Source organism: Canis lupus, chromosome 15 (genome assembly GCF_003254725.2).
Source record: "Canis lupus dingo isolate Sandy chromosome 15, ASM325472v2, whole genome shotgun sequence".
NCBI lineage: Eukaryota > Metazoa > Chordata > Mammalia > Carnivora > Canidae > Canis > Canis lupus.
This window is the reverse complement of record NC_064257.1, coordinates 31,918,075-31,936,775: the sequence shown is the minus strand read 5'-3', so window position 1 is coordinate 31,936,775 and position 18,701 is coordinate 31,918,075. Positions and strand designations below refer to the sequence as shown.

At 37.5% G+C, this 18,701-nt stretch overlaps 1 protein-coding gene across 12 annotated transcripts in view; it reads left to right on the top strand.

Moving 5' to 3' along the window:
• The first annotated feature begins 4,342 nt into the window (after positions 1–4,342).
• Positions 4,343–18,701, top strand: part of DCN (decorin) — a 53,675-nt gene continuing 39,316 nt past the window's right edge. Inside the window, exons 1-4 of one of the 12 annotated variants that reach the window (XM_049094582.1) lie at positions 14,718–14,905; positions 17,045–17,094; positions 17,750–17,787; positions 18,296–18,416. The gene's annotated coding sequence lies outside the window, so the exon portion shown is untranslated. Of the gene's footprint in view, positions 4,715–14,200; positions 14,277–14,525; positions 14,906–17,044; positions 17,095–17,749; positions 17,788–18,252; positions 18,417–18,701 lie in introns of those variants that run through there. The other 11 variants (XM_049094589.1, XM_049094586.1, XM_049094583.1 and 8 more) reach the window with 11 other exon arrangements.

Below are 18,701 nucleotides of genomic sequence, written 5' to 3'. Positions count from 1 at the left end.
ACCAGAACCTTATCCCAGATGGGGGAGAGGGGGTTCCTACCACTCCAGATCCTCCAACCTTCCTGTTTTACCAAAGCAAGCTAGAGGTTGGAGGTGAAGGCTATACCAGGAGACAGATGGTTGTGAAGGTCACAGCCCAGATACACAGGCACACTAAAAGACTAAGATTTAATTGTAAGATTATAGAATGCTCATCCTCTCCCATTCCTTTTCATCACAATAAGCCCCATTATAATAACAGTAGATTATAGGGAAAAGAGCTTTGCGGCACACACTCTGTCTGAGGAAGGGTACTTAGGAAAATCTAAAGTCAACTGGGGAGACAAACCAAGTACACTAGAAAAATTTGGAGCTTTAGTCACCTAAAGCCACAGTAATATAAATACAGTTCAATTCCTAAACATATTAATGTAAATCCTCATGCCACAGTCCCATTTACTACCTGAGTTCCCCTCACCTGATAAAACAAGCTTAGCTTTGAGTATAGAGAAACAAAGTAAGCCTTCGAACCATACTCAGTTATAACATAGATAGGGGCATAACCACAGGAGATTTTTAAAGTCTTTGATAATATGTTACCAGCTCTAATGGAAGAAATAGACAACATGCAAGAACACTTTGGTAACATAGCACAGAGATGGAAACCCAGAGGAAGAATACAAAAGAAATGCTGGAAATCCCAAATTCATAACAGACACAAAGAATGCCTGTGAGAACTCATCAGTAAACCAGATACTAGATATGCTTAAGGAAAGAATCAGTGAGCTTGAAGAGAGATCAGTAGTAACCTCACAAATTGGAATTCAAAGAGGAAGAGAGAATGGAAAAACAAAAGCAAACAAACTAGGAAAAAAAAAACAAAAAAAAAAAGAAAAACCCAGAACATCCCCAAACTGTAGAATAATGTCAAAAGACGTAACATACACATAATTGTAATACCAGAAAAAGAAAGAAACATTTGCAATAATAATGGTTGGAAGTCTTCCAAAATTTAAGAAAGACACCGACCACAGATCCAGGAAGGTCAGAGAACAGTAAGTGGAATACATACCAGAACACAACAAGAGGCATATTTTTTTTTATTTTTTTATTTTCTTAAAATATTTTATTTATTTATTCATAAGAGACATAGAGAGAGAGAGAGAGAGAGAGAGAGAGAGGCAGAGACACAGGCGAAGGGAGAAACAGGCCCCATGCAGATCCCGGGTCTCCAGGATTAGGCTCCAGGCTGAAGGCAGTGCTAAACCGCTGAGCCACCCAGGCTGCCCCATCTAGGCATATTATATTTAGAACCCCTCTCCCTCCAAAAAAAAAAAAAAAAAAAAAGGCACAAAAAAAATCTTGAAAGAATCCAGAGAGGAACAGATAAGTGTACCTTACCTATAGAGGAGCAAGGATACAGTGGACTTTTTTCTGTAAGAAATCATGTAAGGAAGAACAAGGTGGGATGAATTTAAAGTATTGAGAGAGAGAGAGAGAGAGAAAGGACCAGCTAAGGAATTCTGTTTTCAGAAAAATTATCCTTCAAAGTGAAAAAGAAATAAAAACTCCCTTACACAAAAACTAGAAACATTCATCACCAAGATACCTGTATGAAAAAAAAAAAAGTTAAAGGATTTCTTTAAGGAGAAGGTAAGTGATACAGGCCACAAACTTCAAAGCTTCCATCTACCCAAAGAAAGGGAGAGTGCTAGGAGAAAAAAGATAAAGATAAAATAAAAATATTTTACTTTTCTCATTCTTTGTATGAAGATAACTTTTTATAGATAACTTTGTACAGAGTCGTAATAGCAACAATGTTCTGTGTGATTATTACATATTGTTAAGTGAAATGAATGGCAGCAATGTCACAAGGAGAGGAAGGAGGGGCTGAAAATGGTTATATGGTATATTGCACTACAAGGGAACCAGTATGGTATTGATTGAATGTAAATTAGATTATTTAGAAATGTATATTGGAAAATCTAAGGCAACCATTAAACTTTTACAAACTAATTCACATGCTAAGACAGGCAGGAGATAAAAGGGAATCATGTAAGATGCTCACTTAAAAGCCAGATAAAGCAGAAAGGGGAAAAAAGAAAAAAGTTCCACAAATAAAGTCACAAAAATGTTAGATATTAACCCAACTCTATGAAGAATGGTTTTCAAGGTCAAAACGCCAGTTAAAATTCAGAGACTGTCGGATGGATAAAAAAGCAAGGCCCAACTTTTTACCGCCTCATAGAAACCAACTTTAGGGCAGCCAGGGTGGGTCAGCGGTGCACGGCCTTCAGCCCAGGGCCTGATCCTGGAGACCTGGGATCGAGTCCCATGTCAGACTCCCTGCATGGAGCCTGCTTCTCCCTCTGCCTGTGTCTCTGCCTCTCTCTCTCTCCTCTCTGTGTATTTTCATGAATAAATAAACAAAAAATATTAAAAAAAAAGAAACTAACTTTAAAAACAAAATCTCGGATTGGTTAAAAGAGAGTGATATACATTATACTAACAATAATCAAAATAAAACTAAAGACTTTGTATTAATTTCAAACAAAACATACTTCAGAATGAGGATAATTCATCATGAATACACAGGCATTACATAAACATAAAGGAATCAATTTTAATTTCTCTTAAATGCATATGCACCTAACAGCAGTGTGTCAAAAAATATTAGGCAAAAACTGATAAGACCGGAGGAAGATATGAACAAATTCACTATTTTAGTTGATGCCTAGCTTTTTCAGTATCTAATAGATCAAGCAGAAAATTGGAATATATTTAACGAAGATGTCATTATCAATCAACTTGATCTAACTGATATTTATGGAATACTCCAACCAATGATAACAGAGGACATATCCATTACACAGAACATTCACCAGAACTGATCACATTCTGGGACATAAAATACACCTTAGTAAATTTAATAGATAAGAAAATATACAAAGTATGTTCTTAAAGTCAGTGGAATTAAGATACACATCAGAGATAGCTAGGAAATCCCCACGTATTTGAAATTAGACAACATACTTTTAAATAAATTTAGGTTAAAGAAGACAAATGCTTCAGTCAAAGATGAGAAATTTTCGTTTGAAGTAAATGGAAACAAGAAAACAAATTACCAAAATTTGCGGAATACCATACACAGCAATGGGAAGGAGGAATTTATAGCAATAAGTGCACATATCACAAAAGAAGAAAGATCTAAAGCCAACTTTGTCTTAGAAAGCTAGACAAAATTTTTTTAATCTTATAAATAGTCAAAATTTTTAAGAACGACATGATACATCTAATTTTTATATTCTTGTGATTATCCTACTTTAAAGCAATTTGTAAATTGAGAAATTAGAGTACAGTGTGTTATAAACTCAATGTTTATACTCCCCACCCCACCTGCAAAAATCTGTATATTGAGATCTAATCCTCAATGAGGGCATTTGGAAGTAGGGACTTTGAGAGGTAATTAGGTCATGAGAGTCGAGCATTGATGGTTGGGATTCATGCTCTCATATAAGAGGAGCAAGCGAAGGCCCCTCGCACCTTTTGCCCTGTGAGGTTTATAGGAAAAAAGACAATGGTCTGTGAACCAGGAAGTGGGTTCTCACCAAACACTGAATCTGCCAATGCCTTGATCTTGGACTTCCCAGCCTCCAGAATTGTGAGAAAGAAATGTCTGTTGTTTATAAGCCACCCAGTCTGTGATGTTTTGTGGTAGCAGCCTGAATAGATGTTGAAACTGTTGGATTTCTATGGACCTTTTTCTTAAAGATGGGATGATGTGAACAGAAAATGTCAGTGTTTCTCTGGTTGCAGAGGAGGGTTGGGGGAAGGAACAGCCACATCTTTCCTAAACCCTCAAGTGCTAGCATGTCTGAAAACCCCTGGCCTAGGTTGCAATTCATCACGCTTTATAACAAAATCCCATTCATATGGTCCACCTGGCATTCCTATCCTCTCAGTGATATATAAACAGTCATATATAAGTCTGTTAGCCAATTTCATGACTTTTATATGTATATATATATGTAATTTGTTTATGTACTTGTGTCAAATGTCCAATGTTTTAGTTTCAATGACTTAACAAGCAATTATTGAGCAACTGGATAGCCATTATGCCAGATGTCTGGAATGATGAAGTTGAAGAGACGTGGCCTCTTCATTCAACCAACCCATAGTTTAGTGAGATAAACAATTACAAAGATCTTTTCAAAATAATGGAAAATTCTGTGAACTATATTTATATGAAAACGTAGCTTGTTTTTCCCTACATGATAAGACTGGAAGCCCTTGTGGTGGCTGCTGTGGACCGTTGCCCAGATCTCTTCAGCATTGAGGCATTCATTCCTCCAGCTGCCAGAAATTTTGAGAACTGACAGTTCACAGCATGGTCCCATTGGTGCAGGAAGTTCCCCTTGCAGGAGGCTAAGCCTCTTCCTGGGGGCGACTCATGCACTATATCTGGCTGATGTTGGGGTATGGGAAGTTTGGCTGCCTTGCTGAATTCAAGTTAAGTCTCAAATCTTCTGAGCTCCAGAAGCTCCCACCTGCTCAGCTGAGGCTGTGGCTATGACTGCAGCACAGCTCTGCTTCTCCTTTCTCATCCTGCTTCTCTCTCTCCCTCACAAGGGTTGTTTTTGAGAGTTTTCTCCAATCAACCTCCTGCGAGGAAGCTTTGTCTCAAGATCTGCTTTCTGGTGAAGCTGACCCGAGACATCTCTGACTATATGCCCACGTAAGAGTTCCAAGTGTCAAGGAAAAGCCTGAGAGGCCAGACTGGAAATAGAGTAAGGCATTAAATAAGGGAGTCTGTTAGGAAAGATCTAATGTGGGGTTTATAGGACATTAGAAGACTCGTGAGACTTGGACTAGACACTTGCTTCAGGTAACTTTCTCCAGTAAGAGCAGAGCAGCTTGATCTACCTGGGACCTGTTAGAGTAGTTTTAACACACAGGAAATAAAATTAGTGTAGCCTTCACACTGTTGTTATTGAGGGTCTGTATGATATTTCGAAAGACGTCTGAATGATCTCCCAAATGGGAAGAACTAGGGATATGTTTCTAACCTGATCCCAACAAAATAAACTGGCCTTAGGTGGGAAGCCCCCAAATATGAGTGACATCTATCATGGATTAATCGTTGCTAGCATTAAATTAAATGTAAAGTATTGGAATTTGGTTTTAAAGTATTGGATTAGGGATAATTGAATATTTTCCAAGAAGTAAAACCTCTACCCTTGATAATAGGTGATGCAAATTTAGGTGATACATTGATGAATAGTCTTATTAGAATAATTATGTAGTTATTTGAGCATGCAACAGAAAATTTAACTACAACAGGATGATGTGGTTTTGCAGACTTTCTTATTATAGAACAATAACAAGTAAATAATGAATTATCACTACTAAAATACATAATCATTGAGTAAAACAGAGATGATAAAAAATTATGATGTGGGTGAACTGACTGAATTTTGAGGGTCACTGACATATAGGGGAAATGACAGTTGTCATTGGAAAGATGTGGTGTGAAAAAAAGCCTCGGGATATGGAAATGGATATGGAGAGGGACATAAGAACATTGAGACAGATGAGTTTTTGCAGTTCTATGTGTGGGAGCCTAACGGTCATTTGTGGGATCTTGGAGAACAAATAGGGATGGTGATGTCTCAACCCTGCAGTATGGCAGGGAAGCGGGCAGGGCTGAGCTCTTCAAAATACCCAGCTTAGGTGGAACATTGACTTGATCCTCTGCCAGCCTAAGGGGACTCTGTCGGGGAAGACTCGTTCTTCTGGCTGTTTAATGGCAGGTAAAATGGAAGAATGAATGTGTGTGCCTTAGGGTTTGTGGAACCTTAGATCCTAAAGGCTAATATTCAATTACCATTTACCTTGTCCCACCACATACTCTGCCTGTTTTATGCATAAGAGATGGAGCAGTGAACAAAAGGGACACATAGCCCTGCTCTGATGGAGCACTTTCATTCCAGTACCCACAATCCAGGATGTCTTAACAAAAATTCAGTTTGGAGTGAACTGAATTATGACTCTTAAATTATGAATGAAAGAAACTTCACTTCTCCCAAGGTAGCTTTTGTCCAGTACTGAATTTTTCTCCCCCCAAATCTCTACACTCAAGGCTTGAATTATTTCTATGGTTTGGAATTAAACATTTAAGTGGTTTGTTTTTAATTTCAGCATACTCCATATTTTAAAAGAAATTTTAAAAGCACTTTACAGAAATAGAGGCTACTCTTTCAGGAAGATACTGTTTTTAGTACTTTCAGAAAAATAGTGTAGAAAATATTTCTAGTAAGACCAAAGTTTATTGGACTATGCCAAGTTACTTTCACTGTATTTTATAATCATAAAACATAGCCTTATGTTCTCGTTTCACAGAACTGCTGTGACAAAACACAGATACTTGACTGAAGCTCAGTTATCAGTACTGAGCAGAGAACTGAAAATAAATGCCTACTGATAAGAAGTCAGTGCCATCATTCCAAATGCATTAGCTGGTCTTCAGATTATAATTTCAATGTTTGTAAATAAATACTTGGTGATATTAAAGCTTTCTTGGTGAATGACTTTCTACAAAAATATTCTGTATTTTTTAACTGTTATTTTTGTTTGGTAATGATTTTAATTAAAAATGTTAGGTGTCTTTAAATTTCATATGTAATGTAAACATACCAAACTCCCAGGCCCATTGACCAGGATGTATTGATGGAGGCCAGGGTTGTTCTCCAAGAAGAAACACTTCCCTCAGTGCAATGTGGTTCTGGCTTCTTCATTGCCTGTGATAATTCCCTCCTATTTCATTATCCTCCATTTAAATATATGTATTTATAACTAACAACAACCAAAAAAACCCCAAAATCTTTTTTTCTAAATCAAAAATTTGTTGTATGATTCTGCCTATATGACATATCTAGAATAGACAGATTTATGGAGATGATAGAATAGGGTTTACTGAGGACAAAGGGGAGAAAGAAATGGGGAGTTATTGTTTAGTAGGTACAGAGTTTCTGTTTGGGATGATGAAAATGTTCTGGAAATGGACATTATAACTTAATACTCCTAAATTGAACATTTAAAAATAAAAAGTAGGGCAGCCCTGGTGGCGCAGCGGTTTAGCACCTGCCTTCAGCCCTGAGGTGTGATCCTGGAGACCCAGGATTGAGTCCCACGTTGGGCTCTCTGCATGGAGCCTGCTTCTCCCTCTGCCTGTGTCTCTGCCCCTCTCTCTCTTTCTGTGTGTCTCTCATGAATAAATAAAATCTTAAAAAATTTAAAAAAATAAAAATAAAAAGTGATAACATTTACATTATGTATACTTTTACCACACACACAAGTACACACACACACACGTGGCCTTTGAAACCACCAAATTTGCAATGGCACCATTATATATTTCTTAATATAACATTGGTGTCACCATGTTTTAATTACCAGCTGGCAACCATCAAGATTTGCAACTACATGAAAGCAGAAAAAAAAACAGGTCTCAATATTTCCTGAAATCTCTCAGCAGCTTTTGCTATGTGGTATTACTCTCCTCAGGCACATAACGTTCTTATCATTCAGAAGGTTAACAAATCACCTATTTAAAAAGCTGCTTTGATAGCACACACTTCTATGGCTCTTGGCCTATGGGAAGAATTAAATACTCTGTTTCTAGTTGGATTTTGTATTGTTTCAGACCATGAGTAATGCTAGGGAAGTTACTGAAACTGGCCTCCAGGAATGAAGATGTTTCATGAGAAGCCAACCTTTTGATGAAGAAAGCTCCAAAGAGATTTAAACCTGAAAGACCAAATGTGATCCTGCCTCAATTTTCTTTTTTATCCCCATAGATTCATAATTATAAAGCAGGCTCACATAGTGGTGATTTAATGGTTTTATAAATGATATGCTTAGACATCATTCTACAAAAATGGGCACGTAAATTATTTCTGCACAGTAGTATTTCCTCAAGTATTTGAAGTGGATTTATTCAAAATAAAGGACTATTTCCAAATATAAAAACTCTCACATGATTCAAATGAGAAAGCGTGTTTCACTCTGTCGTCATGTTAAACTATATCTACATCAAAAAATTCATCTCATGAATTATTAAAGAATTTACCTCAACAAGGCAAATCACAAGGAACAAAATATTGCTATTGAAGGGACAACTTGGATCAGATCAAGTAGTTGTCAAAGGGCTATAACTATCTCAGGAAAAGTTCCTAAACCAAGTCAGCATTCTACCGTGCAGACATTAGAACAAAACTTTTCCTTCGTTTGCCTGCTGAAATTCAACAGGCCTGTATTCTGTGGTGGGACATTCATTTTTCCTAGGATACAGGGTAAATGAAAAGGAGAATATTTACAGACCAAATAGGTGCCATGCAGTAAATACACACTGCCCAGACATGACCTGCATTTGAGTGCTCCAAACTAAACATAACTTTTGGGCTAGAGTATGAAGGAAAAAACAACATGAGGAAGAAAACAATCTCTTAAAATCCTCAGGCCATTCTGACATTTTCATTCCTTGACATAAACTTATGTAGCTTATCTTCTATGGCTCTATCCTACACCCCTACAGACTCATTGTTTCCTCCTGTGCCATGGTCAACAGGGAAGCTGCCTAAGGTCACACAGATAACCAGTGGCAGAGTCAAGAGTCCAACCTGAGCGTTATGGTCCCAGGGTCTGTGTGCTCAAAAATTATACTATGCTACCTCCCTGAAAAACTAAGGAAATGATCTTTGTTGAAGGAATGATCTTTGAGACCATGAATACAGGGTCTCCTCTGCTTCTTCTAAGTTAAGCATTGCACATGATTCTATTCTCTCTCCTCCTGTGCTTGAGCTTAACCTTCGTCTTCACATTGGATGTTCTCCTTTGTTTGAAAAGGAGGTACAGCATTGCCAAAGGAGTTGACTTCAATGGTTTATGGTAGCAGGACATGCTTCCCGCAGCACTAGGCAGCTAGTCAGTAAAGAGGCAGGTGCAGGGCCAGGAGGTGGTCTTCCAGGAAATGTCTGGCTCTCTCTCTCTTTTGGAGTTTCCTCTCACTTCCAATATGCACGTGTCCTGAGCTGGTCTCATCCGTAAGATGACAACAATTCTGCTATCACTCAGTGTGAGAAGACGTCGTTCAACATAAGGTTTTGCCCCATGTGAAAATTCAGAAGGAAAGATTCTACATGAATCCTTCTTTCTTTCTTTTTTAAAATCTCATAATTCAGATGGCATGATTTCTCCCTGGTTACTTGCACTAGAGTCACCATCGAGGCTACAAATCATTGTAGCACCCTAAAAGCTGAATTTACATAAAATGGTTAATTTCTTATGATTTTTACATACATAAGAGCATTTGCTAGCTTACTCCTTTTTGTTTGCTGCTCTTTTCCGTTTAAAAAAAATGTTCTCCCTTGAGACAGAGATGCAAGCAAAGAAGTTGACTCTCCCTGCCTTTGCTTCCATAACAAAGAAGCTGGTCAGGGTTGCAGGAACAACAAGCGAAGTGCCTGGCTCCTTCAAGCCTCAGTTCTCTGCTTTTAAAACTGATTATGAGGGGGGCACCTGACTGGCTCTCAGAACATGTGATTCTTGATCCGGTTGTGAGTTCCAGCTCCATCTCAGGTGAACAGATCACTTGGAAATAAAGTTTTAAAAAAGAATTGATTATACGAATTGATTATGATAGTGCCTAAATAAATGACAGGGTTATCATGAGTCTTAATGGAGATAATGCATTTAAGGAACACAGCAGAGTGCGTGGCACAGAATGGGTGCTCTAAACATTTATCTTTAATATATAACATCCCCTTCCTGAGTGGTGGGCCTATTTTTACCATGTTCACGTTCTTGTTACTAAGATATTAATACATCAAGACTAAAGCAATATTATCTTCTTTATTAGTGTCCTTGATTCTAGTTTCACCACCCTGCATAAACTTGCTAGATTTTATTTGCCAAAATAAAATTTTATCATGCTATTACCTCATTCAAATACCTTTGATAACATCCAACTACCAGCACATTAATTGGCAGATATTAATCACCAAATGTATTTGGTGAACAATTAAATACATTCACGTGTGCCCTATGGGAGACTTTTCAGTCAAGTCCTACCCTAATTTCTTACCTTTTCTCCTGCTAGTTTTCAACATTAACAGGGAACATTCATTTACTGTGTGACTTCAACATGTCAGACACCATGGCAGTAGTTGGATATTCAAGACTAAGAAAAGGGCTCATGGTTTTTTGAAAGAAAACATCCACCTAAGCCACATTGATTTATTTATTGTCTTATGCCTTCCCATTGCCAAGATTTTGATAGCTCTGTTCCGCCGGACTAAAAAGCTGCCTCTCTTCTTTCACATTCTTTTTATCCCTCAGGATTTAGCAGCTCAAATTGTACCTTGTTCTCCATAAACACTTACCTAACTATCCATGTGTAAAATGATCTCTCTTTCATCCCTCCTCTGCCTTTCTAAGACAATTATTTTTAATTATATCATACTTTACTTTGGCTAGAAATTGTAATTATATAATGCACTATAAGTTTCCTGGAATGAAAACTCTAGAATGTTATTATATATGTATACACACACACACACACACACACACACATATGTATTTGATATAATATATATGTCTATATGGTTTATGCCCTATCTCCTTACTGGTGTGAGTTCTTTAAGGTCATGTCTGTCACACTGTACATTGTATTTCTTGGTATCTTCCATAGTGCCTGGTATTAATATTTTCTCACATAGTGGCTCCTTGATCAGTATTTGCTGGTTGATTGACTGATAAGTTACTGGAAATTTCCTTGTCTTTAACAGAGAGGTATGTTCTTTGCTCATACTACTAGATATTTCATAAATGTTGCCTTGTCCCAGTACAAACTGATCAATTTATGAAAAGAATAAAAATCCCTTGACTGCCACTGATAAAAGAGATGCTCCTGAGCATTCAGAAAAAGAGGCAGAGAATTAAAGAATTGAGTACCTCTCTGTGGTGAAACAGAGGTACCTTTTCCCTATCTTCACTCATAATTTACCCTGCCCTGGTCCCGATTCTCAGAGTGGAGATTCTTCACCTGGAATCTCTAGATAAAGTCTATGAATGCATTTGAGCAGGTCTTGGAACCCAGTAACATGTTATGCTTGAGGAAAGGCAGGCATTTATTTAGTGAGTACAAAGTAAAGATTTAAACTCAAACTTATCTAACTGCAAAGTCGTGGTTTTTCCAACTATATCACGGCTTAGGTAATTTCTTGCATCTTGGGCTAGGACAAGGATACAGTCCAGTAATCGGACTGGAACATCCAAGGAAAGTCTTGGAACACCACCACCACAGGAGTATAGCAGCAGAAGCAACAAACAACATTTGTGCATTATTTGAGGTGTGTCAGGCACAATTTAAGTGCTGTCTATGTTAACCTATTTTAAACCTCTCCACAAATCTATAAAGTAGGTAGTACTGGGCTTATCCACATTTTATAGATTAAAAACCCAAGAGACAGAGAGGTTAGGTCATTTACACAAGGCTCAATGGTGATGGGTCAGGGGAGTGGAGGCTTGTGGGAAAGAACCATGGGCGAGGTAATAGTTTCCTACTACCGGGGTGTGTTTCAAGCCACCCTGCATTCCAGGCTGCTCTGAATTCCACATGAACCTTCATTTTTGTCTGAAAGAGAAAAATCTGTCTAGGGTGGCAAAATAAAGAGCCAGGCAACCCACTCTAGCCCCTGACCTGACTTGGAAGAGTCAGTCTAAGAATAAACCAGTCACATCAGGTTTGTGAAGATAATCACTTGCTTCTAGACCTCTTAGAAAATAAAAGGCTGTCCAAAGGAAACCTTTCAAACTCTGGCATTCTTCACATCTTTAATATACAGGTACAATTTAGATCACTTGTATTTGATGTTGGGGAGAAAGAGTGACTAGCCTTGAAATGAACTTTGACAACATGTAGAATATAGTTACCCTGTTAACTGGTGGGTTGTCAGTAGAAATCATGGTTTAAGTGGTTTTAACAGCAGATGTGGTATGTGCTCTGAATCTGAATATTTCAAATATCTATAAGGCAGCCAAAGTTTCAGCGAAACCTACCCCCAAACATTCCAAGGCAGGATAAATTTCAGCAGTCTCTGTACAAGAATTGCTTCTAGCTTCAAAAGTGTTCCATCTCCCCATAGATTGCAAGGGACCAGGATTGTAATGATAACCCCATGGCATCTTTGTGATTTATCTGCGTATAACTTCGGTTGTGTCTTAGTGTCTTCTTCCTAAAAGTGAGTGGGACAATGTAAGCAACTCAGCATCTGATTAAAGGGATAGATTTTAAATAAGATTCGGTTTGGTAAAATCCTTGGGGTTTTGGAAGTGAAGTTCTCACTAAAATTAAAAAAAAAAAAAAGGAAATATCTGTTCTTGCACAAATATGACATGTAAAAAGAATTATAACTTGATCACGGGTTTTAAACTAATCTGCAAAGACATGTTACCCAAGAATTTTCCTAATTCATTTTCTTTATCTTAAGAGTTTGATCTTTCTTAAAATCTAGTACAATAGCGGAAGACTGCATTAGGCACAAGAGGTTCTGAGTATTAGTTTCTGTTGTGCTCCTTACCAGCCCTGTGAACTTAGGCAGATCATTGGACTCTGTTTCCTCATCTGTATAATGGAAATAGTAAAAACGATTTCCCTCGCTCATCTCAAAGGATTGCTGTGACATACACCAGAAAACAAAAAAAGCTAACATTTATGGAGAGCTTAATTTATTGGGCCATGCTCTGAGTCATGTGCTTTATATATACTGCTTCATTTCATCATCTCTCCAATATTTTGAGGCAGGCAGTAATTTTTACCTATCATACCGATATGGGAACTGAGACTCAGAGAGGTTAAATATGCTGTCACAGTTCACACACTTACTATCAGAGGAAAAGACCCAGACGTGAATGGCAACGAAAATGGCTCTGCTTTATAAAAGTAAGATGACTTAGATAACATGTCTTCTTTTCCTCTTCCTTTCCTACTTCTTCCATTTTATCCTTAATACTTTTATCGCCCCCCCCCCCATCCCTTTCTCTCTCTTTGGTAACAATTACTGCCATTATTCATCATATACACTATGGTAGGGTTGGACTTTGATAAGGAGCAAACCAGGGCTGGCCAAGACGGTAATTGTCGTGGAATCCATAGCCAATGACCTGATTGCCTTTATGCGGTCATTCATTAAGTGTGTCCTTGAGAATTTACTAAATACCATGACTGCTGGGAGCAGGGACTCTACAAATGAAAATGGTGTGCTTCATCCCTTGGGGTGAGACATGTACATAGACATCTATACCATGAAGGAGGAGCGATCGCATGTCATAGGAAAGAAATGGATGCAAGAGGAGTTCAAGGGGGAAACATAATTAATTCCACATAAAGGAATCATGGATCCTGCACCAACGTCCAGGGAAAATAATACCTGGCTTTTTTCTAAACCATCCGAAAAAGTGGGCATGTGGTTATTCAATGTCAAAGAGAGGAGGCGTGGGGGTAGGATGTGATAAAATTAGGGAGGCAGGTCTTGGGAAATAGGGAAAAATGTCATGTGACAGCACCCCTCCCCTCCTTTAGATACCCACTCAAGAATTTAATTCCTTCAGGTTTCATCAAGGCAAAAGTATTTACTGTAGAATTGTGCATTTGGATGGGGGGAGGAAGGAGAGGGAAGGTGGAGGATGGGAGGGCTAGCTCTCATGTTTCACAGATGTTGATTTCAAGTTTCCACCTGGTAACAGCCTGGGGGCCAGGGCATAAAGATACAAGTCAAAACATAGAGACACACAGGGAGAGAATTAAACAGCATCCAGCAAGGGAATTACAAAATCTCAAAAAAACCTTCCAGTGGCTAAATAAATACCTTTTCTTGTATTTACACTTTCTCTTCTATATTTACTGAAATTTGAAAAGAGCCACAGACTCTGTTGCCTTTTCAAAGTTCTGGACTATATACAAGTGTTGTCCGGGAAAAATCAAAATTTTCACACCCAGGCTAAATGAAAATGTGACCAATTTCTAGTATCTGTGTGTTTGATTTAGAAAAATAAAGAGAAACTCAGTGGCTGGTAAACAACAAGAAAGATGATGAATAATATGAAATGATAATAATAGCAATAAGTGACTTTCTTTTCATATAAATCCATCACTTTCTTCCAGGACACTTTAGAAATCTGTTCAAAATACATAGAAAAACTCCACAGCAGAGTCCTTGGATTTGCACAAACAGCCCAAGGCAAGTAAGCATCTGAAAGAGTATTTTCACAGAAATCTACCCATGTGTTTTCCTGCAGACCACATTTAAAATATCTACAAAATTAATTTAGTTCCATTTGCCAGATTTACATACACATCATGAAAGCAAGAAAAACGGTCATTTCGGAAGTATAAACGTTCCTTATAAACAAGACTCGAAAGGGTGGATAGTGGAGTCAGGCTGGGGGTGGGGAAGCAAACCCTTTAGTTACTGTGTTTTAGGGAAATGAATCAACACAATAAAACAAATTTCAGATCAAGTTGCCCCTCTATACCACATAAGCAGTTTAGAGTCTTAAGCAGATGCAAAAGGAATAAAGCAAATGGGGAGAAAAAAGGCCGATAAACTTTCTGGCTGCCATACAAGAGACATATCATTACCATATGATCTAATGTGGGTGTCAGCCGGATTGTGTTCATTGAGGGAAACCTTATTTTTTAACTGTGCTATGGAGTAGAAGCAGGAGGTTCTCAACCTAGTGACAGTCACAGAGCAGCACCTACCCCCTCCTCCTTTCCACACCTGCAAACTCTTTTGCTTGGGCTGAATATTTAGTGTAATTACATCTCAGCTTTGAGGGCTCCTGTGGCAAATCCCCGGATTAAAAGGTATGGTTTTCAATAATTGTCCTGAACTCTGCTACAGACTAATAAAACTTCGATCAAGTTGAGAGCAAAAGGAATTATTTGGTGAGAAGCAGAAAAGAAAAAAAAAAAAAAAGAAAATCGTGCTAAACTTTTGATAATCTTTATGCAGCATTTTAAACAAGTATTGCTTGAAGACAGAAGTTTAATTTTTGGTAAAATGGTTGAATGCATTGTTTTAGTTCTTTCTGTTCTTGCAAAGATGTTTATTAAAAAAATACTCTAACCTAACACCATGAGTATCTATATTGATATATTTTGTATTTGTATTAATGAAATGTTTTACCTCTTTAGAAAGTATTTGTAGAGAAGTTTTCTGGATCAGCAGAGTATTTGTAGTTGGGTTATATATATAAGGATTTAGTTCCCTCTTGAATTCTTGCATATTTTCAGAACTTTTAAAACCTCAGAGATGTGAACTCTGGTGATTAACTGCAGAAGTCAAATAAATGTATATTTCTACAACCTAGAAAAGAATAGAAATTATCACGAGAGGTGAAAATAAACATTGAAAATACTTATGCTACTTATTAAAGATAATCTCACAGTTAGCTACATAATTCCTGACAGAGAAGGAAAAAGCCCAGACAGTATTTTCAATGCAAATGAAATTTTATTGTAAGGTACATCACTAGAAAAGGAGGGTGGAGGGTGTAGGTTCTTTTTCTTGCTAATTTTAAAACAAGGTAACACAATGACCACTGGTTATGTGGGCTCCCAGTGACATAAATTCCTGTGGGTTTTTCTTTTCCTCTTGCTATTTTGACTGGAAAAAAGAACCAAATGCCTTATAGCAGTCCTTATATATGGATAAATGTCATCTGCAATGTCTATTTTAAATTAATTATCTTAAAACCTCAATTATTATTGAAGTTTTTCATTCACCTAGTGCTGGGGGATTTTATTTTGCTCTGCAGTTACAGTTTCATTTATCTCCTGAGGGTTAAATTTTGATATTGAAAATCATACCAAAGGCATAAATGACATCCTACAAATAATCTGAATGATAGAGTTAATTTAATGGGCTGAAGTAGTTTAGGGAGCCAGAAATTACTATTTTTTATGAAACTCTTATAAACGGTGGCAACTAACTTTAGTGGAGTAGTGACATTATACTTAGCAATTAGCATCTAGGAAAGAGTCATACTATTTTTTTAAGAAGGCTTAAAATAATTTCAATGAAATTCAGAAAGTATATTACCTCAGTAATAATCCTCTTGGTTTCTGCAAGGGCAACTGCTACTTTTTTGTTTATTTTTCTTATATACTAAGGAAGAAAGGAAATGATTAAGAAATTTTTAATATCAATAGCCCCCATTAATTGTTTTAAGATGCTGGGTCTACAAGTATGATGACACTAATTTAAAAGAAATCATTTCATGGCTGAATTTGTATGAAGTTTCTGGACATGTTATTCTCCAGGACATTCAGGGTTAAAAGGCACACACACACACACACACACACACACGCACACACAAATCAAAGTGATATAAAATAAGTAATGGAAGCTTGAAACTTCTTGCTTGTGTTCAGCTTTAACCAAGAAAAAATTGTGCAGAGAATTTGCACCATTTTAACAAGAGTAAACACATACAAATGATAATATTCCTCTGAGCTAGAAAAAAATTTCCTTTTTTTGGGTTAGTGAAACAAGCAGGCATTTTCTGTCCTGGAGAAAAGATCAAAAAGCAACATCTGCATTAATTCTCATTGCTATTTATTAAATCTGCAATTACTTTGCTTCATTTTTCGTCTAAAATTGTAAGATATTAAATATGCAAGGCTAGCAAACTGTGGTAAACCGTAAACATTGCATTTTAATGTGAAACAGACAGAAAACCACTCCCTTAGATCCAGTCCAAGGGAACAGGGCCAAAACAATAGGGTGTCCGTTAAAAGGCAATGCAGTAACTGAATGGGAACACGCTCCCAGGGAAAACCTGATACTGAATTTAAAGGGGCAGTGTAAATAATAATCTTTGCAGGGTTTTTTAAATGAGAAGCCACATGCTGTATATACGCTGCCTTACACACACCTCAGCAACAAATATAAACTAAGAACAAAAGGGTACAAAATCCAAAAACTTTTTTTTTTCCCTCTAGAGTGCATCTAGCCAAGAATTCCCAGAAGATACATAGATAGATGCATTAAGGTTAGGACAAAGTTGTTTGTTTTTTTGTGTGTGTGTCTTTGTTTGCTTTTTGTTTTTGTTGTATCGTTGCATGTGTTACAATTGGCAGATGACTAAAAATTATTCTTGATGTCTAGTTATAAATGTGCAACTTTTTTAAAATAAATTTATTTTTTATTGGTGTTCAATTTGCCAACATATAGAACAACACCCAGTGCTCATCCCGTCAAGTGCCCACCTCAGTGCCCATCACCCAGTCACCCCCACCCCCCCGCCCTCCTCCTCTTCCACCACCCCTAGTTCGTTTCCCAGAGTTAGGAGTCTCTCATGTTCTGTCTCCCTTTCTGATATTTCCCACTCATTTTTTCTCCTTTCCCCTTTATGCCCTGTCACTATTTTTTACATTCCCCAAATGAATGAGACCATATAATGTTTGTCCTTCTCCGATTGACTATAGAAATGACCCCTGAAAGTATAGTCTTTAAATGTGCAGCTTTAATATGATTCTTGTCAGTGTAGGATTCAAAGTAGATGTGGGGAAACGAAAGATAGTATCTGCTCTGTGTTTTGGGAATCTTGAGAGCAGTTTCAGGAGGGTTTTAAAACATATCAAGTCAAAAACAGACTGCTTGTTCTCTACATGATCAACTCCTTTTTGTTATTCTGATCTATTTAGTTCCCTTCAGCCAAACGAACACCAGCTCAACAACCAATGTATGTATCTAATGTGCTTATTGAATGGATGGATAGACATTGTAAGGATTTGTCAAAACTATACTTCTGTTTGTTAACAAAATTGCCCTCTTGATAAAACAAGATAATGTGTAAGTCCTATCAAATCAGTAGGGTTTTTCCATATGTGTTTATTAGAAAATGATCAGTTTGAGAAACTGGCCAATAGATTTATTTTAAAAAATAAATCATGCTTTAAATTGGGGTTTTCTATTTGTTACCTTTCTTAGGCAGGAATTTTGATGTTGAAAAAAGATAAGTTTGAGTTTAAAAAAAATCAGGCTGACTGGTTGCTTGGAACAGACCGAATAACTGGTATTGTTAATAAATTGATAGTCAATTGAGTCATTTATGTGCAAAATGTTGTGCAAGGCCTGGGTACAGAACAAAGAATAATAAGACACGCCCCGAAGGAGTACATCTTCTAGTTGGGGGGACAGACCAAGCATGCAAAACAAATTACAGTATAATGTGATAAGTTCTTTAAAAGAGGTAAGAGCAACGTGCTTTGGGACACAGAAGAGGGAGGAAGCAGCATCCTGCCTGGATGAGCCAGGGAATCCACAAGGGAAGTCCATTATCTCACTCAGTCTTTACAGCCATCTTACAAGGTAGGTATTTTAAATGGCACTTAGCTTTGAGTGTCAGGGTTGAGGTGGGGACTGGAGAAGAGAGGAAATGGAAAGAAAGAGGGCATGAAACATCACTTGGTACCAAATTATGAATGGTCTCATACGCAACAAAGGGGATGTGGACCTTATTGGTAAGCCTTGAGAAGTCAACAAGGAGTTTTCCGTAGGATAGGAATACAGTGAAATCTAATTTTCAGAACATGACTTGAGCAGCAGAGTGGAAGATGACCTGGAGTAGAGGAAATATTCAAGGCGGAGACCACT